Genomic DNA, 12,835 nt, shown 5'->3' on the forward strand with positions numbered 1-12,835 from the left:
ACAGTATGGAGGAGAGAATAAAATGACTTATATGAAATATATAGATTACCAATGGCCATTTACATCTGTCCATCCAGATCCACTCTGGCTAGTTCTGTTTACTCTGTGCTCCAAAAGGTTGGTATCTACAGACTTGTGCTCTGGCTCCTCATTGGATTTGGGTAACTGGAGATACTACCATGAAATAGGAGGACAATGCCTTTTCATAAGGAAATGAAGCTGGGAGTGTGGTGCCTGTGGAGACACCATTATCGTAGAGGCTATTATTGATATATTAAATTTTGAGTGGCTCCAGAATATTACATATTTCACTGATAATATGCATGCGATGTGTGTTAGGTTTATAAATGGCTTCCATTTCATAATATACTCTATACGTTAAATAGGTACAAAAAATAAACCTCTCTTTTCTTTTTTAACGTGTTTAAAGGGCAAATACAATGAACAGAGGCAGCCCCTTTCTAGTCTAGCGATCCCACTGTGCTTTCAACATAACCTTAACATCTTCCACAGAGGAACTGGCTCCTCTCTAGAAATGAACATTTTTCCAAGTACTAAATTTAAGACTCAAACTTCTTACATTTTACTGAATCTCCTTAAGCTGAAGGGGAAGAGGAAGCAGGGTAGCAAGTGCCATCTTGTGGACTGCCTAGAAATTGTTCTCTTTTGTTTCAGAGTTCCAGAGCTAATCATTACAAATGTTTACAAGGTTCTAAATAACCAAAATGTTACTGTAACTTAAATCAAGGTTAACTTTGCCAGGACTTTATGTCAATAACTATAATAAGCCACATTTGTGGGAGGAGGGAGTTGAGACAGTTCAGTCCAGGCTGTCCTGGAACACATACAGTGCAGGCTGGCCTCAAACTCCTGTGTTCTGCCTGCCTCAGCCTCTCAGTTGCTGAGATTACAGCCATGCACTACCATACCCAGCACATTGATGGATTGGAGTAAGATCCTTCTAAAGAACTTGGAATAGTTATAGTCACACCACAATATCTAATCCTTAACCTTCAGGAATTAGGCTGGATAATGAAGTTTGAGACCCCTGTCTATCAAATGGACTTTAAAAAGCAACTAGTTGGTGGAGAAGTTAGAATAATTCTCCCAATTTTATGATATAGCAAACAAAGTTATAAAACACTGTGTCTCATAAAAATGGGGGAGGGGAACTTTTCACAAAAACCAAACCAAAAGAAGTTATCATGAATCTAAAATACAGTGGGATGGATGATACACCCATAAATCCATAACCTTTGCTCATGAGTCTGATAAGCAGAAGATGTAGGCTGGGGTCCCAGCTCAGTGGTAATGTAAGGTGAGGCCTGAGTTTGATCCTAGCTCTATAAAAGAGCTATTATGTAGCATACACACACACACACACACACACACACACACACACACACACACACACACCAAAAAAAAAAAACAAAAACAAAAAACGAACAGCTCTACTTTCTCACAACAGTGAATGATGCCCACCCGCTAAACAGTGTGGCCTCTTAATTTGGAGACCTTGTGGTTCAGCAATATTACCACAACCTGTCTGGATTTTAAAAAACATGGATCTTGCCTAACAAGTCCAGGCCCTAGGTTTGATTCCTGGCACTACCCGATATAGTAACTGTTTCCTGTCATGTAAAAGATGTCAGATGGAAATACACAGCAGGGGTGGGAAAATGGCTACTAGTAAAGCACCTAAGTTCAGAGAGCTAGCACCCACATAAAAAGCAAGGCATAGTGGCACATGTCTGCAACCCCAAAGTCGTAGAGGCAGGATCCTGGAGCTCAATGGTCAACCTGTCTAGCCAAACTTGCCTATGAGAAAACCATTTTAGGGTATCTCTTTCTTAAATCATCTAATATTAACATACTTAAAATGCATTAATTTTCCTTCCTCATCTGATAGCAGAAAACAGTTTATTATAAGATTAGAAAATGCAGCTGTTATCTACTGAAATCTTATCATTTTTAATTAAAAATTATTTCAAAAACTGTAGGAAAATTGCAAATGTTTTTGTCTTGATTGAAGAGTGAAATCACCTAGCATTAAGAGGGTGTGTGTAGTCACAGCTCAAAGAAACAAGGGCTGGGGATTGAGTAGATTGAGTAGTCACTGCCTTCTTCCCCACCAAGCCCTCCGGAGGCTGGAACACTTGTGTGTGCCTGTGTGGAGAGGGAAGGGAGGGAAGGGTGGAGACAGGGAGACACAGAGAGCAAGAGCTCAGAGCTCCCCTGTCTGGACAGACCTAGGAAAGCAACAGGAGAGGCTGGGCGGGTGCTCTAGAGCATGGCTTCCGTCAGCCTAGAAAACTCTGAGATAACTTATCATTATGATTTCAACTGAAATTCAACTGAAAGAATAAGATGACAAGACCAGAGGATCTGTTTTTTGTCAAGGAGTTTAAAGTCTAGGATTAACTTTTAAAAACCACAATGAAGAAATGAAGAAAAAGTATAAATTTTGTCTTTTAAAAGTTCTCCTTTGTTGCTGTTGTTTGGGGCTTTTTGTTTGGTTTTTATTTTTTTCGAGACAGGGTTCTTCTGTACAGCCCTGGCTGTCCTGGAACTCACTTTGTAGACCAGGCTGCCCTTGAACTCAGAGATCCACCTGCCTCTACCTCCAAAGTACTGGGATTAAAGGTTCTCTTCTTTAGCTATATAGGCTGCACACACACCATGAGCATCTCTGGAACCTTAAGGAGTTAACAAATGCCATCAAACAACCAAAGCCAAAACATCACCACAACAACGGAGAGAAGTAGCAAAGGCAACTTCACCAAGTTTCACTATTAAATGACTGTTATAAGCAATACATGAAATGTCCTGTAAGCCACTGAGTACCTCCCTTGCTTTTTAACATTGTCTTCTGTGGTGTGTGCTGGCCTCCATCTCACTATGCAACTGAGCAAGACCTTGACCTCCATACTTCACTGCTTCTATGTCCCAAGTGCTGCGATTACAGATGTGCACCACCATGCCTGGCTACTGGATTTACTTTCTTTAGTGACCACAGCTTAATATACTCTAGCCCATTTTGAAAAACAATTGTGTGAGCTTTGTGTCCTACTGTTTATTCTTTTCTCCTGAGCAATATTGAAAACACTCAGGGAGCTGGGCACAGTGGTACAGTTGTAAACACAGCACTCAGGAAGCAGAAGCAGGAGGGTTATAAATTCTGGTCAAGCCTGGACTATATAGAATTTAAGGCTTAACATGGATTACTCAATGAGACTCTACCAAAGTAAAAATAGAAAGAAAGAAAAACAAAATCACTCCAGCCCGGTGTCTAGGTAGAGGATGTCTGTGAATGCTCTCTGAATCTGGTAACTATGGTGATATTTTATTTGTGCTGAAATGTGATTTTATTTGTATGTTAATAAATAAAAGTGACTGGGGGTCAGAGCTAATAGCTAGCCATAGCAGAAGTCTGGCAGTAGTAGCACACGCCCTTAATACAATCACGTGGCAGGCAGAGTCTGTGTGTTCAAGGACATAGCCAGCTTGGAGACACACGCCTTTAATCTCAATACCAACCATAGAGACCTGGAGGTCTGTGTAGACAGGCAGTGACAAGGAGGTCATGTGGTTGGGTTTACAACCAATGAGAAAGCAGAACAGAAAGTCAATAAAAAGACAGACACACAGGAAGTAGGTGTCTTTCTGAGGGGAAGGACGGCAGCGGCAGCGGGTGGTAAGAAGGTGGTTTTAAGTCTCAGCTTTTGGCTACTGCTCTGACCTCTTGGGCTTTTAACTCTGCATTTGGCTCTGTGTTTCTTATTTAATAAAACCGTTCAGAATTCCATCTACAGGTTACCCACCAGGTCTGAAAGGGAGGCTTAGAGAAAGGGCTTCCCTTCACTGCTCCTTGAGAACAGCCTGCAAAACTCTGAAAGAACTGAGAACTATGACACCTGAAGCTTCCTGCATTTCTCTCCCCTCCGTTTCTTCTCTCTGGAGAGCAAAGCCCCTCCAAAGGAGGCTTCATTTCCAACACAACATTAGACACACAGCAACACTGTGTGCAGATGCTGTTCTCTGCTTTCAACTGAAGAGGTTGTTAGATGCTAGAAAACAGTGTAAATCCAATCACTGTTTCACCATCAACTTGAACAACTGTGTTGACAAAAGAAACCAATTTCATAGTAAGAGATACATTTGCCTTTCACAGGCCACACAATTGCAAGAATATACATGTATCTTCCCTTTACTGAAAATAAAATAACAGGTCAACAACGAAAATATGTAAGAAGCATTCTGAGCTATGGTCTGTAGCTAACTCAGTTAAAATTACAAAGTGACAAAAACATGAATTTTTAACCCTGAACACAAACTACAGAAGTGCATTGGTTTAGGCCACCAAGACTTAAGACCTGTAGTTTCAATCCCCAGAAACTATATGGTGGAAGAACATAAACAATTCCTATTTGACAATTCCTAGTCTCTGACCTCCACATGGGCACCATGGCATGTGTACACACATACATATATACATTAAAAAGGAAATAAAGTGTACTAAGCTTAAAAAAAGGAAAAAGCATTCCCATTCCATGTTTTACAAGTTACTTGGATCACTGGACAAGCACTTCTTGAGCACTATACTGTGTGAAGCACTGTGCCCAGTTTGAACATAGTATGGACGAGAGAAGGAAGCTTACCCAGGGATCTGTGAGAGAAAAGGTAGGGCAATGGCAAGATACAGAACTACTATGAAACACAGTACTACCTGTGGGACAGTGGTGGTGCACGCCTCTAATCCCAGCACTCGGGAGGCAGAGGCAGGTGGATCTCTGTGAGTTAGAATCCAGCACAGTCTACAGACGGAGTTCCAGGACAGCCAGGGCTACACAGAGAAATCCTGTCTTGACAAATCCAAAACAAACAAACAAACAAAAAACCTCAGTGTACTACTAAAGGACATAGGCTCACAAGTAAAATGATTAAAAAAAAAAAAATACTCAGAAGATAAAGGGACTACTTTTGATGGGGCAGAAAGTGCAGAGAGGGGGTTGTATGACCTGAAAGGAATGCGGGGTGCCATAGATGAGAACAGAGAAATAACAGGTGAGGCTAGGGAGATGGCTCCGATTAAATGCTACCATCCATGCAGGAGGATCTGAGTTCGGATGCCCATAAGTAACATAGAAGGTGGCACTGTGGTATTCATCTGTAACCCAAGTGGTGGTGTGGGATGAGGAAGAGGCTAATCGCTAGAGCTCACTGGCAAGTCAGTCTAGCTGAATCAACAATCTTCAAACTCAGTGAGAGGCTGTCTCAAAATATACGGTGAAAAGTTACTGAGGAAGACATCTAAGGCTGACCTCTGGCTTCCACATGTATACACAAACACACGCACACACACCCACATGAGCACACACAGAGAGAAGAGAGAGCACAAAAAAGCAAGCGCACACAGATGTGAAAGCCTTGCAAAGACCCGCTGCAGGAGTTAACAAATGGCTGGGCATCCGAGGTGGGGAAGGACAGAAGAGCGAACACTAAGCTCTGGGGGTGGAACACACTACCTGAATGTTTACAGGAAGTCCGGACAGACTTGGAATGTCCAGGAAGACAACGCTAGAGAGCTGGGACTCATCTACACTGCTCCTGCTAAAGGCCTGGGACTTCCAAGACAGATGGGAAGGGCACCTCTTAAAGAACACTATGTACACTGCAGCAGGGAGAACAGCCAGGGGAAGAAGGAGAAGCAGCAGATCACAGCAAAAGAGCCGCTGGAAAGATCAAATAATGCAGAGAGAGCCACGGGAGAACTGAGAAGAGACCACCAGGTACTGGCCACTGACAAAGCACTTCCAGCTGAACAGCAGCAGAATGTAAGGAGAGCTTGTGGAAGATGCTCTCCTTGACCAAACTTTAGCCAGCTTCCTCTAGGCCAGTGGTTCTCAACCTTAAGGGTCCATCGGCCCTCTCACAGGGTTCACCTAAGACCAGTGGAAAACAGAGATATTTACATTATGATTCATAACAGAAAAATTACAGTTATGAAGTAGCAATGAAAATAGTTTTATGGTTGGGGGGTCACCTGTAGCTGGAGTTTTCTCCAGTCCCACTCGGGGCCCCCCAAAGCATCTTCTGATGTGGGACAGAGAAAAACCAATATTTTTATTTAAAGCAGGTTGATTATAAATGCAATCTCTTTCTAAAGAAAAAAAAGAGGATAGTTTAGATATGATAAGATGAAAGGGTAGATTATTGAACCTACTTTTAAAGCACAATTTGTTTAAAATGTTTTACATTGCTATAGATTTTAGTTTATTGATACAAGTTTAAACTTAATTTTGTTATACTGTATGTATATTTCTACTCTTGTTTAAGGTATTATGTTTGTACAGCTCATTTGATGTTGTTGTTTTTTGTTTTGTTTTGTTTTGTTTTTCAAGATAGGGCTTCTCTGTAGCTTTGGAGTCTGTCCTGGAACTCACTCTGTAGACCAGGCTGGCCTTGAACTCACAGAGATCCACCTGCCTCTGCCTTCCGAGTACTGGGATTAAAGGTGTGCGCCACCTCCGCCTGGCGCTTTTTTTTTTTTAAAGATTTATTTATTATGTATACAGTATTCCCTGTAGGCCAGAAGAGGGCACCAGATCTCATTACAGGTGGTTGTGAGACACCATGTAGTTGCTGGGAATTAAACTCAGGACCTTTGGAAGAGCAGTCAGTGCTCTTAACCACTGAGCCATCTCTCCAGCCTGCTCATTTGAAATTGTAATGGATAATTAAGAAATACAGATTAATAATTAGTCTTCTATGATAGTCACACTTATAGTCATGTTAAGTTTTCTAGGTATACATAGATATAATTCAATTAGGTAGGTAATCTTCAAACACTTCAAAGACCTACAGAATATGGCATTTAAAATGTTTTAAAAATTTAGACTTTCCGGACAGCGAGACATGTCTGCTCCTGGCAGCACCGATTTACTTCAGAGAGGAGGATGGGCATTGAAGACATTCTATATGGAGTTTATCTTCTTCTTGGCAAAAATAGCCATTTGGCCAAGAAACTGTTCTTGCCTGGATTGCTTGATGGACTGGACATGCAGGACCCATAGGAAGGTGACCACTGAACTTTGCTTGGCAAATGGTCCTTCAGGTTCCTGCTTCGCAGAGGAAACTGCCAGACATTCTACAGGACACAGAGAAAAAGGACTGAGAGACTCTAGCCCTGTGGGCTGCAGACAAATGCCCCAACTTTACAAAAGAACTTTGGATGACTGTCCAGGCTGCCAGCTGTCTCTGTCTACTCCCAAAAGTTGCTTGCATCCTTTTCCCATTTCTCAGGTAATATTATATCCTTCTGAGGTCTTTGATGTAGTTGAAGACTAGATAGTTATAATTTCCTTAGTTATGATAAAAGATAAGTTAAATATGAAACCTTAGACTCACAAATATAGGATAGGGTATCTTCTTTAATTCTGCCAAATATAAACAAACTAGATATTATAAATAGACTAGATATTGTAACTGTAATTCTTGCTTGATAATTGTTTTGTTATATGTAATTTTACTATGTTAAAGATAAAAATCTTCCTTTTTGAAAAAACAGAAAAGGGGAAGTGCTGTGGGATGTCCTGTATGCTGTGAATATATGTTGCTATGATTGATTGATAAATAAAACGCTGACTGGCCAGTAGCCAGGCAGGAAGGATAGTGTAGGCAGGACAAGGAGAGAGGAGAATTCTGGGAGGTGGAAGGCTGAGCCACTAGGAGAAGCATGATGTAAGATAGCAGTAAGCCACAAGCCACGTGGCAAGGTATAGATTTATAGAAATGGGTTAATTTATGATATAAGAACAGAGAGCAAGAAGTGTGCCACGGCCATACAGTTTATAAGTAATATAAGTCTCTGTGTGTTTACTTGGGGGACACCAATGGGAGAGATTTGTCCTGATGGCTGGCAGGCTGGGACACAGGAATACCACAGTTACCACAGCATGAGGAACTGTATTAAAGGGTCGAAGCATTAGGTAGGTTGAGAACCACTGCTCTAGGTCCTTAGACAGACCTTCTCCTTAGCCATTATTCTTGTCAGACCAGCATAGCCCAGACTTGACAAGAAGCAAGCCTACCATCACTGCTGGTTAATTCCCTCCACCTGGGGTATCTAATCACTCTTGTTATCTACTTAAATTCCCACTTGATGTCTAGTCACCTGGCAACTCTCAACAAGAACCCTCAACCACAGGGAACCATGGAGTTGGCTTGGCCTAGCTGCCTTGAGAGACATGCATCATAACCTTCAGGTTAGAGTGCCTTTCAGTTCCTGAGAGACGGATGCCCTCCCTCAAGCAGTGAAGAGTTCAGGCCACTTTGTGTTTCTCTGCATGTTTCCTTGGAAGTCAAGGAAAACGTGGAAACCTGACAGAACATTAACCTTGTGTACCCTGTAAAGTTTACAAAAATTACTGTATCCTGGCAACTACAACTGTATTGATCCTGGCAATCGACAATATATTCTGTTTCTGATAAAGGTATAAAAAGTCTGGTTGCTCTCAATAAAACTGTCACAGCCTCAGTTGTTCTGCAGCCCCTCCAACCTGCCTGATTTAATTCCTTGCAGCCATATCAGGTGACCTTGGCCCAGTAAGTAAGTGTGGGTGCTTATATCCTGGTAGGTGAGGTTAGCAAGGACTTCTCCCCCATCCTTGATGTCTCCTCTTCCTGCTACCACCCTCCTGTTCCCACCACACAACTGTTTCTTATGTGCTGTTATAATGTAGGATATAAAACCTCTTTTTCCACTACTGTAATAGTACTGACACTTAGCACGGTCATCTGGGTATCTTTCTTATGTTTTAGTAAGTCTCAGAATTCTTTCTTTAACCTCCCTTTCCACTAGGAGTGAAACACACTCATAAACACCCCATCTTAGTTGGGAAGGAAACACTGCCCAGTGCACTGTGCAGGAAAGATGGGAGATGAGGAAAGGGTAAGCAGGCATGCAGAAAGCCACAGTGGGGTGAGCGGGCTGCTCTTCTCAGGAGCAGTGCAAAACTGTACCACAGCCTGAGGAGCCCCTTATCCCTCAGGAACCTCTGCTCAGGTAAAGCCAGATCCTGGAGTGCACCACAGAAAAGAACTGCAGAACTAAACAGCACAAGCAGAGTTGGAGTTTATAAAATGAGATTTTTTTTTAACACAGATTTAAGCATGAAGGTTAGCAGAATAAGAGTCACTCAGGGAAAAAAAAAGGAGCACACCCAAGAGCATGAGTGTGGACATCTCAGAAGAGTCAATTTTGGTGGCCCTCAAGTTACATCCCAAAGGGTTATCAGGACTTTTTTCCTTTTGCTCGCTCGCGCGCTCTCTCTCTCTCTCTCTCTCTCTCTCTCTCTCTCTCTCTCTCTCTCTCTCTCTCCCTCTCTCTCTCTCATGATAAATGAGATATGGGGTGACTCCAGTGTTCCCTTGGATGGGATTACAAGCTGATAAACCATGGGCCACAGAGGTTGCACACGAACATTCCCATGTGTTAATGGGGTTTCTGGTGTAAGTCCTAGAAAACTGCAGGTCAACAGCTGGGAAAGGAGGTCTTTAAGAACGTTAATATTCTCACTCAAAAATATTTCTATATAAAAGGAATAGTGTCCCTTTTTTTTCAGTTTTGGTCTTTCAAGACAGGGTTTCTCTGTGTAGCCCTGGCTGTCCTGGAACTCACTCTGAAGACCAGAGGCTAGCCTCAAACTCAGCTATGGGCCTGCCTCTGCCTCCCGAGTCCTGGGATTAAGGTGCCCAGCTAGGAAGTGTCTTTATACCAGCAGCCTTAGCAAATGCTGTTAACTGTGTTAAATTCTTGATCCTCAGAAAGCAAGAGACTTCAATCAAACCCAGGCTGAGGGGATCCCATCCTCTTCATGTCCTCTTCATGTCCTCCACTGTCTACCCTCCTCACTCTTTAACTACATTTAGTGTCTTTGTACCCCCGAAACTGTAATTGGGGAATACTGATTATTTATGATCATTACACGGGCACCAAAGTTGAGGGAAGCCTTTATTACATCAAAAACAGGGCATAATCATAATAAGAGGGAAACAATTCAGGGGAGAGAAAGAAACTAATGATTTAAAGTGTAGAAAGATGAATTCCCCCACAAACTGTTTTCTATCTTCCTGCACCATATCTTCTGAGTCACCTCAAATCTTCCTGGACAAACAAGAGATACTAATAAATAACAGAAATAAAATCCTTTAATCCACAGGAAATAAAAATGTTTAAACATGTATAGCAAAAGTTCTTTGAAAACTAACAGGCATGTAGCCCAAACATTTACTATGACAAAACACTGTATGGCTTTCACTTTCTGAGCCCTGAAAAACTGAGCCAGCCATTTTGATAAGGAACTCCAATTCCATTTGATTATGTATGTTCCCTATTTGATTATGTATGTTCCCTACCGCAGAGGTAAAGCACAACCAAACAAGTTAGTTTACATGCAATTGCTTTGTGCTGCTGAAATGAAAATGAACACTAGTTTAACGAAGTAGACATTATTCTCTAATGATGCCAGGTCATTTAGAAACATCCCTGGCTGCCTGGCTGTCAGAGCTGCTGCAGCCTTCTCCGACACCGAGACAGAACACCTGATCTTCTCATTCTGCTTTACTCTTCCCCACAGCCCCTGACACTTGGCACACTATATGCATTTTGTCTCTGCTTTCCCTTCTGTAATTATGGATTCTTTAAAGGCGGACACTAATACCTGCCTGGCTCATATTGAACACCCAGCAAATATTCATCAAATAGATAGTAAACAAATCAAAAGGCAGAAAAACACCTGCAGCCCCAGAGCTACTCAAAAGCAAAATTATGTGTTGACTTCCTTCTCTCGGTGGTACCATCTATCCCTTCCTCCAACCTCATGTGCTCTGTGTTTTTTTCAGTATAGTTTTGTTTCTTACACCACCCTCCATAAACCCATTTTAGTAATACCTCACCCTCTAAATAAAACTGCTTTCTTTTCTCTTACAGTGCGATTCCTTTATCAAATACTTGCCCTGTATCCTGTCTTGTCCCTTCAAGATCCTCAGACTGTAGATTAAATTTCAGGCTCTCTGCAGAATTAACATGGTAGTCATGCAAACATCACACCTCAGCTCTACTATCACGCCCTAAAGCTGTGTTTTTGTTTTTGCTTTGTCATACAGACCTGCAGGGGAAATACTAAGCCAAGCACAACCCTTGGCTAGACACTGACAGCACCCACCTGCTGTCTATCCCATCTAAGTCACTGCAATCCTAAGTCACCTCTACCAAAGTCATTTCACAGCCATATGGAGCCTGGGACAAGATCCCCATCCATCACAGGAGCAAACAGAAGGCACATGCAGTACAGGCTGAGGGAAAGTGCTAATGTAAACGGGGACACCAAGAAGGAGGGTAGCTGCTGAGCGAGCCTAGCAGACCCTTTTGGTTTGTGGTCAGAAAATCTACTCTAGTAACAATCGTTCTTGGATGACATCTTTGTTGTCTTGCTTTACATCAAAAATACAATCTAAACGTGAAAGGTGAAGTCAGGAAAGAGGAAGGAACAACCTGCAGATCATCTGGATGAAGAACAATGAGGCAGCTGTGGGCCACACCATGCACTTGCCCTGACTCACTGTCCCTTCTCCACAAATCACAGCCTATCTCTCAACAAGTGCACACTTTTCTCCACTTAAAACAACCACTCAAAACACACAGGGGCATTTTTGTTCTCTGGGGAAAGGAAAAAGCTATCTACAAATACGAAATTTTCTTAGAGGTTCTTGGATACAAAGCCATTCTCCTAGTGCTACTGCAGTGTGTTTTACAGTGGAAGAGACATTCATTCCTGTAATCCCACCACTTGAGAAATGGAGGCCAGGTGCCTGGAGTTGACTACACAGTTCGAGGTGGACCTGAGCTACACAAGACTCCGTCTGATGGGGGAGGGGTGTAACTTTCCCTTCCATTTCAGCTCATGTTTTAAACTCAGATGGTCCTTCACTAACTAGAACTTAGCTGAAATCTACTTCACATCTGTAACACTCATCCTTTCAAAGTGTCACCACAGTGGGTTTTCAGTGTTGTCGGGAAGTACTTGTTTTTATAACAAAAAGTCCAAGGAGGAACATAAATTATAACTCTCTCTGACATAATTTACTTAACATGAATTTTCCATGTTAAATATGGCCACTCTGTCCTATTACTTTCTTCCTATCTTTCATTTGAGAGTAATAATTAGGCCAGTGAGATAGCTCAGCAGGTAAGGTCATTTCCTACAAGACTGAGGACCAGAGTCTGATCCCCAAAACCACGTAGTGGAAGGGGAGACCTGATCCTCACCAGTTGTTCTCTGACCTCCACATGTGTGCCACGGTGTGCACAGCAAACTGGAAAGCACACATAAAGAAGGTAAGATTTACTCCAGCCAGGCGGTGGTGGCCCACACCTATAATCCCAGCACTCAGGAGGCAGAGGCAAGTAACTGTGTGAGTTTCTACAGAAGCATCCAGGACAGGACAGTCAGGGCTACACAGAGAAACCACGTCTTGAAACAAAAAAAAAAAAAAAAAAAAGACAGAAAAAAGAAAAAGATTTACATCAACCAATAAAAATCAAAGATCTGGATGTGGCGGCTTGAGACTGTAATCTCAGTACTTAGAATGAAGAAAAGAAGGAATCACAGCTTACAGAAGCCATTTTCTAAGTAGGAATAAGTTACGGTTTTACATAGAAAGTTTACTGATTTTGTCTCATTTACATACTTTGGAAATAAAGTTCCGAAGAGTGTTGACACTTCATGTGAGAGTAAGGAAGCATCCTTTAGCCACATCAAGGAAAACCACTTAG

At 42.1% G+C, this 12,835-nt stretch overlaps 1 protein-coding gene across 3 annotated transcripts in view; it reads right to left on the reverse strand.

Moving 5' to 3' along the window:
- The window catches only part of Chn1 (chimerin 1), a 153,924-nt gene that overhangs the window by 132,315 nt on the left and 8,774 nt on the right, over window positions 1-12,835 (reverse strand). The gene's annotated exons all lie outside the window — the stretch shown is intronic.

The sequence above is a fragment of the Peromyscus eremicus genome, chromosome 4, assembly GCF_949786415.1.
Source record: "Peromyscus eremicus chromosome 4, PerEre_H2_v1, whole genome shotgun sequence".
NCBI classification, from domain to species: Eukaryota; Metazoa; Chordata; class Mammalia; order Rodentia; family Cricetidae; genus Peromyscus; species Peromyscus eremicus.